Source organism: Arvicola amphibius, chromosome 12 (assembly GCF_903992535.2).
Source record: "Arvicola amphibius chromosome 12, mArvAmp1.2, whole genome shotgun sequence".
In the NCBI taxonomy this organism is placed as follows: Eukaryota; Metazoa; Chordata; class Mammalia; order Rodentia; family Cricetidae; genus Arvicola; species Arvicola amphibius.
This window is the reverse complement of record NC_052058.2, coordinates 128,728,064-128,740,160: the sequence shown is the minus strand read 5'-3', so window position 1 is coordinate 128,740,160 and position 12,097 is coordinate 128,728,064.

Genomic DNA, 12,097 nt, shown 5'->3' with positions numbered 1-12,097 from the left:
CAGAGGTGCAATTACCCCATTTCTACTGATGAAGAAGCTGGCTTGAGAAATTCAATCATACAGCTAGTAAACAGCAAAGTCTAGGCTTGGACCCAATCAGTCCTCCACACCAAAGGCCGTGGCTTTGTGGAAATTTTCACTACAGTGGTTTTATACAGATGTCAGAGAAGACTCTGGGTCAGATGCCTGCACAAAGAAAGTGCAAACACAACTTTATCTTCCACTGAGAGATTAGCAAGACTTTATATAATTAGTCCCTTGGTATCAGGAGAGGCTGCTCTTATATTTTATGCCCCTAAGAGTATCCTTGAGCAACATAGTCCCTGAAGTGGCTACCACAGGCCAGCAAACTGACCAGGGCAAGTCAAGTGAGCACCATTCATTCTGTGAGACTGTTTTAGGAACAGTTTCAGTGGGTTAAATAGATGCTCACTGGTCATCTATGTCAACAATAAGTTCAACATCTTTAGAATCCACCCCTTCTTTCTCTTCCTGTAGTTCCTCTTCTTGTCCTCATTCAGACATCTTGCTAGATTGTTCTAGAAGCCCTCACCAAGCTTCCCCACCTCTCTCTCATCTGGCACATCCACCAGAGTCATTTGAAGCAGTTCTGACGATGGCAGCCCTGAGCTGAAAGGCCTCTGCTAAGTGCCCCACTGCTATGAGATCATGTTCAAAAATTGAACATGGCATTTGAGTTTCTTCATCTTACTCCAAACCAGCTTTCCAGCTTCTCCTCAGCCCTTCCTTTATCCTATCTTTCAGCCTCTCCAGTCTAATCTCTGTTCTCCAAAAATAGCCAGGGCAGTCATGCCTCTCGGCTTCGTTCATGTTCTGTGCTCTGCCTGGAATGTCCTCCACCTTCACGTCCGCCCTGGTGGAATCTTCCTCATCCCTTGGAAAACAGCTCATATGATGCTTCTTCCCCAGGGCGCTCACGCCTCCCCTTTCCAGGTGGGATGTGCCTCTCTGGGTAACGGGTCCTCAGAATATTCTATGTTTTTTACTATAGGATTCTTCTAACTCATTAGATCTTGAGCTTGTTAGGGCCTAGGAGAGTCTTGGTGATCTCTGAGTCCTTGATTTTGATACTTAGCATGTATTCAGAACTTTTTGTTTGAATTCTTTTGTTATAATCCCAGCATTCAGGAGGCCAAAGCAGAAGGATCAAGAACTTGAGGCTAGTCTGGGCTATTACATACAAAGACTTTATACCTCCCCAACAAAAAGGCACAATAAATGTATTCATATAATTGAATGATTTTGATCATTTTTAAAGAGTTGATTGATTATTATTTGTATGTGTGAGATATGTGGAGGTCAGAGAACTTTTTGTGAAGTCAATTTTCTTCCACCATTACGCAAGGTTTGGGGACGGAACTCAGTTTACAAGGTTTTTTAACAAACCCTTTACCTGTGGTGCAGTCTCACTGGTCAGACTTTGAGCGATTTGAAAGAGCTAAATTCCCACTGCATCTAAGATAAGCAGCAACTGATAACGTAGAAATTCAGTAAAAACATTACTTGTTTAGGGGTGCTTATTCGCAGCACCACAAGGCTGGTTAAATGAGCTTCCATGACAGCTGAAGGTCTCTCACTGGCTTTACTTAGATTTGTGCTCTACCGACGGTGCAAAGACACTGGATTAGAGTGGGCAGTTACTTTGTGCACTCTTCCCATGCTGGGAACAGAAGCTAGAGCCTTGTGCACATTAGGCAAGTGCTCTACCACTGAGCCAAAACCCTAGCCCTTCTGGGATGGGTTTCTAGCTACAGCTTCGCTACTAATTAGCTGTGTACCTTTCTAATTTTTTTCTCTGTGCAGTGTTCACACTAGACCAGTAGACTTCTGAGGCTTCTTCTAAGTCTATAATTTGATAATCCTTATTTTCCAGTGATGTAAACCAAGCCTTCATTTCCCTCTGAGTGTGAATGATCTTTCTTAACAGGAGTGGTCCGTCCACATTGTCATTAAAACGCCTTTGTCTTTTGTGACCTTATTAATAAGACACAGTATTAGGAAAGGCTCTGGATAGCTTTTGGGGTGGGAGTTCTTGATATGGAGGGAAGTAAAAGCAAGAGCGCCCAACAAACAGGAATTTCCTGTAGTGCTAGAGCAGACTCTTCCGCTTCAGATGGTGACAACCCAAAGAGAATGGAAAGACTTCAGAGAGTGCTCGCCTAAGCTGAGTATGTGGCTCACACCGGCACCTGAGGGGAGAGACAGAAGGATTGCCGTACATTTGATGCCAGCCAAATCTGCAAGGGATGTTCCGTGCCAGTCAGAGATTCCTAGTAAAAGGAGTAAAGAAAGACAGAAAGACAGAAAGACAGGAGAGAGAGAGAGAGAGAGAGAGGAGAGAGAGAGAGAGAGAAGAGAGATAGTAGGTCTTGGCTGGATGGTTTTCGTTTTCTTTTTTTCCGTTTCTTTCTTTCTCTCTTCTCTTCTCTCTCTTCTCTTCTCTTCCTCTTCTTCTTCTCTCTCTTCTCTCTCTTCTCTTCTCTTTCTTCTTTCCCTCTTCCTTCCCTTCCCTTCCCTTCCCTTCCCTTCCCTTCCCTTACCTCAGTCGACCCCAATACAATAATCACCAAATATTAGGTGATCAGTGAGGGTGCTGAAAATGGAGGCTAGAACATATCTAACAAGATTTGAAGATGAAATGGAAAACTACTTCAGCTCTTTGTAAAAGTTGTCCAGAAGTGACACAGGCCCAGTTAAAGTAACACTCATTCAGAGTTGTATGTGTCACTGTGTCTCAGGCTCCAAATGGTTACCATGACAGCCTTGCCATAAAAGAAGATACCTGGTGTTTCCAATTTTTGAAAGCACTCTTTGTGTTTTAGTAAGTATTGAGATTTACCTCAGAACTGGGTAGAAGTCACAAAGTTTCCATATACAGGCTGCCTGGTAGTGGATACATAGTCATGCTTTTTCCCCCTGTTGGGGGTAGTGAGGGAAGAGACAGGGGACATATACAAACCCCGTGACTTCCTTTCAATTCTGCTGTGAACCCCATTATTATCGCATCATACAGGAAGAGTTTGTGGAGGTTAACATCCTTTGTGCTCTCTCTATTAATCCCAACCCCACTAACCCATGAAAGCCACCAACCTCTGTACTGTCCTCATTGCTCTTCCTTCTCCCTGGTGTCTTGTGGTGGCCATGCAACATGTCGCCTGTCCATCTCGGCCTCCTCTACTTGGCACTATACTTTGCTCCCTGAGTCTTCTTAGGCTATGATAGCTCTTTTCTTCTAAATGCTGAATAATGTTCTACTCTCTGTATGGGCTTCAGATTATTTATCAATAAAATGACTGCATGACATCTTGGTTGTGTTTATGTTTTGACACTTATGAGAAAAAGTTGCTAGAAACACTCATTGTGTGTGTGTGTGTGTGTGTGTGTGTGTGTACATAAGTTTCTGGGTCAACATAACTCATTTGGGTAAATATGAAGAAGTTCACACTGGATCAAATGGTAAGAATATGCTATTTTTAGCTTTGTAAGGAACTGCCAATCTGTTTTCAGAATGGTTAGACCATTCTGCATTCCTACCATCAATAAAAGATGTTGTTGCCCATATCCTTGAGGTTGTCAGCATTTTAGCTTGTGTCCATTCTAAGAGCTGTGTAGTAGATCTCACATTGTTTCCTTTGAACTTTCCTAAGGACATGGGATGCTGGGCCTCTCTTCATCTGCTCGTATCTCAGTCTCCGGTGAAGAACCCGTCCTGCCCTCTTGTCTGTTCTCCCTTATCTGGCTGTTCATTTGCTTATTGTTGAGCTTTGAGAGTTCTTTATGCATTTTGGATTTATCACAGGTGTGCTTTGAAAACATTCTCTCCTAGGCTCTAGCTGTCTTCTCATTCTCCTGAGTGTCCTATGGAGAACACAGTAATGCTATCCACCTGCAGTCGACCCACCCAGGCGTCCTTTGGAGAACACGCTAATGCTGTCCACCTTCAGCTGACCCACCCAGGGCGTCCTTTGGAGAACACGCTAACGCTGTCTACCTTGCTGACCCAAGCAAAACCCCACTTTCCTATCACTCAAGCAGAAATGTCACCCAGAATGTTTCATAACCTATAAAAGACGGTTTTGTTTTCTTTGTTTTGTTGGTTTATTTTTTTAGAGACAGGGTTTTATGTAACCCAGGCTATCCCGAACTCACTATGTAGCTTGAAGAGCAGAAAGAGGGAGAACATGAGAAAGAAAAGTCAGGACCGTGAGGGGTGTGTTCACCCACTGAGACAGTGGGACAGAACTAACGGGAGATCACCAACTCCAGTTGGAATGGGACTGATGGAACATGCAACCAAACCAGACTCTCTGAATGTGGCTGACGGTGGAGGATGACTGAGAAACCAAGGACAATGGTGATGGGCTTGGACTCTACGGCATGGACGGGCTCTGTGTGAGCCTTGTCAGCTTGGTTGCTCACCTTCCTGGACCTGGGGGGAGTTGGGAGGACCTTGGACTTAACATAGTGAAGGGAACCCTGATGGCTCTTTGGCCTGGAGAGGGAGGGAGTGGGGGTATGGGTGGAAGCGAGGGGAGGGAAGGGGGAGGAGGAGGGGAGGAGATATCTCAGGCTTGCTTCAAACAGCTCAAGGGGGCCATGACTTGATTGTAATCTCCCTACTTTGGCCTCCTGGCTGCTAGGACTACAGGCATGAGCTGCCACTCCTAGTAAATGTAGGCTATGTTTTATTTATAGTTCCTTGACTTAATGATTAGAAGACATAAGAGAAATCACTTTTGATCAAATTTAATTATGATTTATAGCGTGTCTCAAAAGTTTGTTGAAGATCAGATATCTTGGGGATGGCCAACTTCAAACCTGTTTCTGAAATATTTTGCTGTATATGATGTCACAGGTCAAAGAATTTCAAATGATGGTCCATAACCCAACAAGGGAAAGTACACTTCTTAGTAAGTGTGTATACTGTACAGAGTCTATTGGCTGCGATGTGACTGCCAAGACTGATGTGGGGTGTCCTTCGCTTACAAGCAGCTGTGTGAGTGAGGAACACCATTCTGAAGTTAGCTGGGGCATAAAGACGCCCCAATTCCTGGAAGATAGGAGGAGTTTGCCTCTCATTGGAGAATACTTGAGAGGAAGTGGTCATGGTGATCAGCAGTGCTGGGAAGAGGCTGAGCATGGTGTGAACTGAAGATCTTTTTATAGCTGTGGATTCTTTTACAGCTGCTGAGATACGGTGATAGGAGTTGAGTGATAGTTATTGTTGATTTGCTTGGTAACGTTTCAGGTCTATGAATTCCTTTGGATTGTGGATTGTCTCCAAATCCTAGACTTTCAAAGCTCTCTAAGAACTCCCAGAGGCTATGCGGACAGACAGAGCAGGCCAGCCACAAAAATAGATAGCAATGTTGGCTTCTGCAAAGAAAGATTGTATTATGCATTATTGGTTGGATTGTGAAATCAGGAACTATGGGATCCATTTCAATAACAAAACCTATCTTTGTAGAATCTAAGCTAGTTAGAAATTAAATATGATATTCTCTTACGGTGATTGAGAAAAAGTATTGAAAATAAGGGCAAAACTCTGGGAAACAATAATCTTAGACACTTGTCATGTGAGAAAAAGCCCAAAGAACCAGACACATACACTTAGAAGACCTAGAGATGATGGGGATAGGAGAGCCTACAGAAAATCTTCAAATATTTAATGAACCATCATATATAAGGAAGGAATCAATTTTTTTCAAGAAAAAAGAATGGAGCTGATGAGAACTGGCTGGAATAAAACAATGGACTAGTTAAGAGCACCGGCTGCTCTTCCAGAGGTCCTGAGTCCAATTCCCAGTAACCATGTGGTGGCTCACAGTCATCTATAATGGGATTTGATGCCCTATTTTGGTGTGCAGGTATACATGCAGAGAAAGCTCTCAAACATAAAGTATATAAGCAGAGGGGGGGGGGCAGGCAATGGTGGCACATGCCTTTAATCCCAACACGCAGCCTGGGGTACAGAGCAAGTTTCAGGACAGCCAGGACTATACAGAGAAACCTGTCTTGGAAAAAAAAAGAAAAAAAAGAAAGAACAAAGCCTGAAACCACTAAGTGTAGAGTAGCAGATGAGCTGATTTTTATTTCAACATAAAAGAAAAAAATTAAGTTATTCTACAGGGTAATGGTTCATTTTCCACTCTGTAACAGCGATAGAAGAAGGAGCCCGTCTTACAGCCCCCTCTGGGAGAGCAGTACTGTGGCTCCTGCCTGCCTGAGGCAGAGGACAGCCTGGCAACCTGTAACCCACTTCCAGCAGTGCAATTGGGAAGGAAGACCTACTGTAGGGGAATCAATGATCTTCAAAAGCAGTGAATTCTTTGTCACGGGAAACCCTCGGGTAAGGTCTGGCAACAACCCAGATAGGGTGTGAAACAGCAATTTAAAAAAATATTCCTAGCTGCATATGCTTTCTGATGTATTGTTTTATGAGTTCAAATGAATGCCTAGACTCAAATGACTTCCTGCGGTGACAATGCACTTTGTCAACTCTACTAGATCTTGAATCAACTAAAACACAAGCTGCCAGAAACAGCTATGAAGAATTTTCTAGACCAGATTATTTGAAGCCAGAAGACCTACCCTAAATATGGGTGGTCCCTTCTGCCAGATAAAAGGGAGATGGGACCAGAAAACTTTGCTTTTTGCCCATTTGTCTTTCTTCACTCTTTCTGTCAGCTTCCTTCATCCTGCTGACCGCCACTGTCACATTCCTTTACTGATATTGTTATAACATTATATTATAGTAAAGACGGTAGCTCTCTAAGAAATCTCCAAGCCGTCAGCACCAGATAGAGAGTGCTGAGGCAGCCAGCACTGTGGACTGAGAAACTACTGGACTCTTGGTCTCTAGAATGAGGCAGCCATTGTTGGACAGCCCAGACCATTATCATTAAGCTGATCTAATAAAATCTCCTTAAATATGTACACTTATTCTATCAGTTTTGTTCCTCTAATGAATCCCAACTAATACAGCCCCAGATTGTCCAGGGCTTTCTTTTAGAGCCAATCACTTGTAACCACTAAACTGTTTTCCATCCCAAACGTTTGACCTTTGCAGATTGTCATATAAATCAAATTATACAACAGCCTGGCCTTTGGGGTCAGATTTCTTCCACTGAACATAGTGCAATGGAGATTTACTCACGCCGTCGGCTCATCTCCTGTAAGCTGCTGCTTTTTATTTTTATTTTTTCGTTTTTGAGACAGGGTTTCTCTGTAGCTTTGGAGCCTGTCCTGGAACTAGCTCTTGTAGACCAGGCTGGTCTCGAACTCACAGAGATCCACCTGCCTCTGCCTCCAGAGTGCTGGGATTAAAGGCGTGCGCCACCGCCGCCCGGCTCTGTAAGCTGCTTCTTACTGCTCAGTAGCTTAGATCGTGTGGATCCTCCATAGTCATAGTGCATGGCTGTTGGTCTTCTATCCTGACATTTAAGAAACTTGGAAATCAACACTCCATCTTAACCTCATATAAAAAGCTGGGCAACTTGAATTAAAAATCTCGCTCCCCATTCCTCTGAGAACTGAGATCACAGGAAATGCTCTGCCCCCAAATTGGGGAAAGAGGCAGGTAGATTAAAACAGCACCACAATTTAGCCAAGCCAAAACAAAACAAACAAACAAACAACAAAGCCATGAGTAGAAACTCCCATGGAAATCAGAATGCAATAATTTTGCCAGAATATATCAAATTAGGCTTGTAAAAAAACACAAAAAAGCAAGGAATATTATATTCATAGGAAAAACAGATTTGAAGAGACAGAGCAAGCAAGCATCAGACCCCAGCAAGAATACAGCAAGTGTTTGGAGTGATCAGACTCGGAATGTTAAATAATTTGATTCACATGGAATAATTAAATAATTTGATTCACATAGACAGCAAGGAAGAGTGGGCAGGCTGTGTGAGCAGAGGGATGGGACTCAAAGAAGCACAGAGGGAAAAGTGCTGTAAGGAAACGAAGGCTGCCTTTGGTGGGACCATTAGTCCACAAGACACAGGAGGGAGAGTCGGTGAGCTTCAGCATATGGCTACAGACTCCCCAGACCCAAAGCAAAGGAGAAAAAAAGCCTGGGGAATCAGTGGGGTAGAACACTGAACACTGGGTCATCCAGGAGAGTTGCTAAGCCACAGAACACCAGGAGGAGGAGAGCGAAGGACAAGAGAAATGTTTGGAGCACTGATGACTGAAAATATCCCCAAATTAATGTCAGACACCAGAGGACAGACACATCATCCATAGTAAATGGAGAGCTACTTGATTGGATTTCTCTAGTAGGGGACAGTTATGAATATATATACCAAGAACACAGGATTTTATAAAATGTTTTTTAAAAATTGCTTAACTCTTCATTTTTAAAAGTAATGTCTGAGTAGATATTCTGAGTAGTTGGGTATATCAGTGTTGAGCTTCACAAGAAATAAATAGCCAAAAATGACTTTATTAGCACTCTGTGATTATCTTCATAAGCACTGTGTGAGTGAAGAGCAGTCCAGCTGTGTGCATCCTCACCAGAACTCTTGTGAGTGGAGAGCAGTCCAGCTGTGGGTATCCTCACCAGCATTCTATGGGTGGAGAGTCGTCCAGCTGTGGGCATCCCTACCAGCATTGTGTGAGTGGAGAGTGGTCCAGCTGTGGGCATCCCATCAGTACTTGGTAGAGTACTTCATTTGCTTCTTAAGTGTTAGTAATTATAACAGTAATATAGCAGTGCTTTAGCATAATTTTAGTCTCAATTCCCCAGTAAGCAGTGGCGTGTCTCCCTTTTTCATATACTTATTGTCATAATATTTCTTCTATAATGAGTCAACCGTTCAAACATGTTGCTTATTTAATGCATTGGTATTGTTTTCTTAGCTTTGAGAGGTTTTTTTGTGTGTGTTTTGTTTTTGTCTGAACGCTGGTCCTTTGCCAGATGTGTGATCTGCAAATATTTTCTCCGTCTATGACTAGCATTTCATTTTAAACAGCATCTTTTATGAGAGTATTTTTTTTTTCATTTTGAAGTCCAGTTTAGCAGTCTTTTTCTTTCATAGGTGATATTTTTGAGGGGTTACACAAAAGGTTTTTACTTAATCCAAGGTAGCTTTTCTCCTAAATGTTTGGTAAGCTGAGGCCTGTATCTGTATAAAATAATTTTTTTTTGTAAAGTTACAGTGCAGATTGGGGGGGGGTCATATTTTCATGTGTGTGTCTACTTGATGGAAAGTGCTGTCCTTCCTCCCCTGAAGTGCAACACCAGCTGACCAACTGACCACAGTCACTGTGAGTTAAGCCATTCTATTGGCTCCTTGCCTTACTAAAATCTCTGGAAAGTAAGGCATTACTTTGTCCTATTGAACTCATTCAGTCAGTTTCTTTTCTTCGGGTGTATCTTAAGGTCTAAAATCCCCACTGTTCTTTTCTTAGAGTTTGGACTCTTCTGATGAGCGCCTTTGTTTCCACGCATTTCCGGAGAATTCATCTTTATTCATGAAGGCATCGCCATAGCAGTCACTTTAAAAAAGGTTTTTTTGGTAATTGTTTGCTGCCTGCTGATCTCTTCCCCTCAGAGCTGGCCACTTTCCTTCCTTTTGCTTCTCTTTCACATTTATATTGGCCAACTAACTTTCAAACACACCCAACCACTCGAATAGTGGGGTATGAAATCCATGATCCCTGTTACAATCCTCTAGTGGACATTGTTTTTGTTCATTCCTTGTTTTGGCAGCCATCACCCTGATGTGTCACCTTCTGAGGGCAGAGGTGCCAATGTCACCGCTGAGAGATTGGGGGAACCAGGCTCCCAGCTCACTGCCATACTGCTCACTCTTGAGCCTGTGATGGGGTTACTCTGCTTGACTAATGTCAGAAGTCTTCAGTGAAAATCTAGATTTTCCTATATCATGAATCTTCATAGGTAGCAACTGAAAACACAGGTCCAAGAACCCTACCCTATACTGGGCTAGGGAAATAGAAACCCAAAATCTGTGGGCCACACCTTACTGATGCCTTCTGAGTGTTTTTGATACAGCCAACCAAGCACTGGTTTGGGGGCCCAACATTAAGGTTGAAATAGGAAGATCTTCAAGGTAAGATCTCCAAGATCCAGGACGCCACATGTGGCAGGATGACCACTCACACAGCTTCTCGTTAGCTAGATGCCAGTCTACTGACCTCCTCCGAACTCCATTGCATGCTATAGGTCCCATGGGTCATCACACAGAAGATGTTCTCAAGAGGACAGAACCATAGAACTGAGAAGTAAAGTGAAGGCATTAACCCACCAGGAGAATGAAAGGGACCTTTTTTTTAGAAGTAACCACTTCCTGAAATAGCAACAGCGGTCAATTTTAGATCCACGTTACATGGTGTTCGCCAAGAGGGAGGCCCTGTGTGTTGAGGTCTGAGGATCAGTGGTTTCCCTGGAGGCCACCCCTGCCCCCATTCCTCCTTAGGACCTGCCCTTTCCTGTATGCTTGACAGGCTGCTGAACACCCTTTCTGCTTACGTGCTCTGAATCATTAGTGGGTTTTAATGGGTTTGCTTCTCATAAGGGACCTCAAAAAAAAACAACTCCTTGAGATCATTTTTAAAAAGTTAATATAATTTCTTTTCATTTTCCAAAACTTTTGCTAGCACCTATGAATCATATGTAATAGTGATTTTTGTTATATTTTCACACACACGAGAATAATGTTTTTGCCTAACCAACACCCCCATCACACTCTCCAGCTCCACCGATGCCCTTCCTCTTCTTTACTAGTCACCCTTTTACTTTCATGTCTTTTGCAGGGGGCAGTGAACTTCACTGGGGCTGCTCTCAAAGGAGGAAATCAGTTCTGAGAGGCTAAGTGCCTTTTCTGGGGCACCGGACCAGCATTAGAAACCAGACTTCAGCTCCTAGGCTCCAGTGAACTGAGTGAGTGCTCCAGGCATTTGACCAGCTGGGGCAGGAGGCTGCTGGGAGGTGGCCAGCCTCTGGGTGATGCATTCAGAAAGGGGACTTTGATCTAAGAATACTTCAGCTCTCGGATTTGCAGCTTTGAAAGTACTGGCCGGTAAAATGGCCCACAGCTTGCCAAGTTGTATGTTAGTACATCCTATTCTCTGGGCTGTGGGAAGTGATGGCCTCTGACTGTCTCTCTTTCCCCCACCCTCTATCCCCGGCCCCATCATCTGTAAGTCCTACATGATATATTTGTGGTTTAATAAGGAAACAGAACTCCGATGAGTTGGGAATAGCTTTTAAAGGAAGTAGAGACCCTTAACACGTTTGGGGAGAGGAGAAGGAGTGGAGGTTTTGAAATGGCATATTGCTTGATCAGTAAAACCATAGATCAGTCAGCCTAATGAAGCCGGTGTCGCGGTCACTGAAGAGAGCTGCTAAGGCAGCTGGTACTAGGAAGCAACAAGGTTTCTGGTGTTAGGCTGCAGCCACTGCTCAGAGCAGAAACTTGGCAACCTTGAGGGAGTGCCCGTAGGGCACCTGTGTCTGTCCCTGCATGAAATGCAGTGACCTTCTGAGAGTAGCGGTAACTTTGTCTCTGCTTCCAACATCTTGTGCAAAATTCCTACTTGGACTAACTCAATCCTCAGTCACAGCGTAAAAAAAAAAAAACAAAAAAAAAAAACAAAATTACGTAATGTTCTGAGTGAACTACTTGATAGAGTCAATCAACTCTAATACGAAGCCTGAGACAGCAGCATGGCTCCCACATCGTTAAGATTAATACAAGTGAAGCGCCGTTCTCTTTGTTCACGAGCAACGTGGAGTCAGTCTGTTTCTTCTTCACAGTCTGAAAGTGTGTGACAGACGGAGGAAGCCTGATCTCTGGAGTGTGATATGGCAGTGCAGGTGTGGTCACCAGGCACATCTGCTTTTACACACTGGCCCTGCAGACATACTGTGTGGGGGGACACTTGCACTGTCAGCTTTCTGAAGTTAGCCTCCTCAAAGCGGGTTTGATAGTAATTATTTTGTAATGCTGCTTTCAGGATGACTAGCAAAAGTCCAACAATGCTTATTCCTTACAACTTCCAAGCCTTGCCAGTTGTCTCTCCGACCCCGAGCTTCTAGAAGATTGTT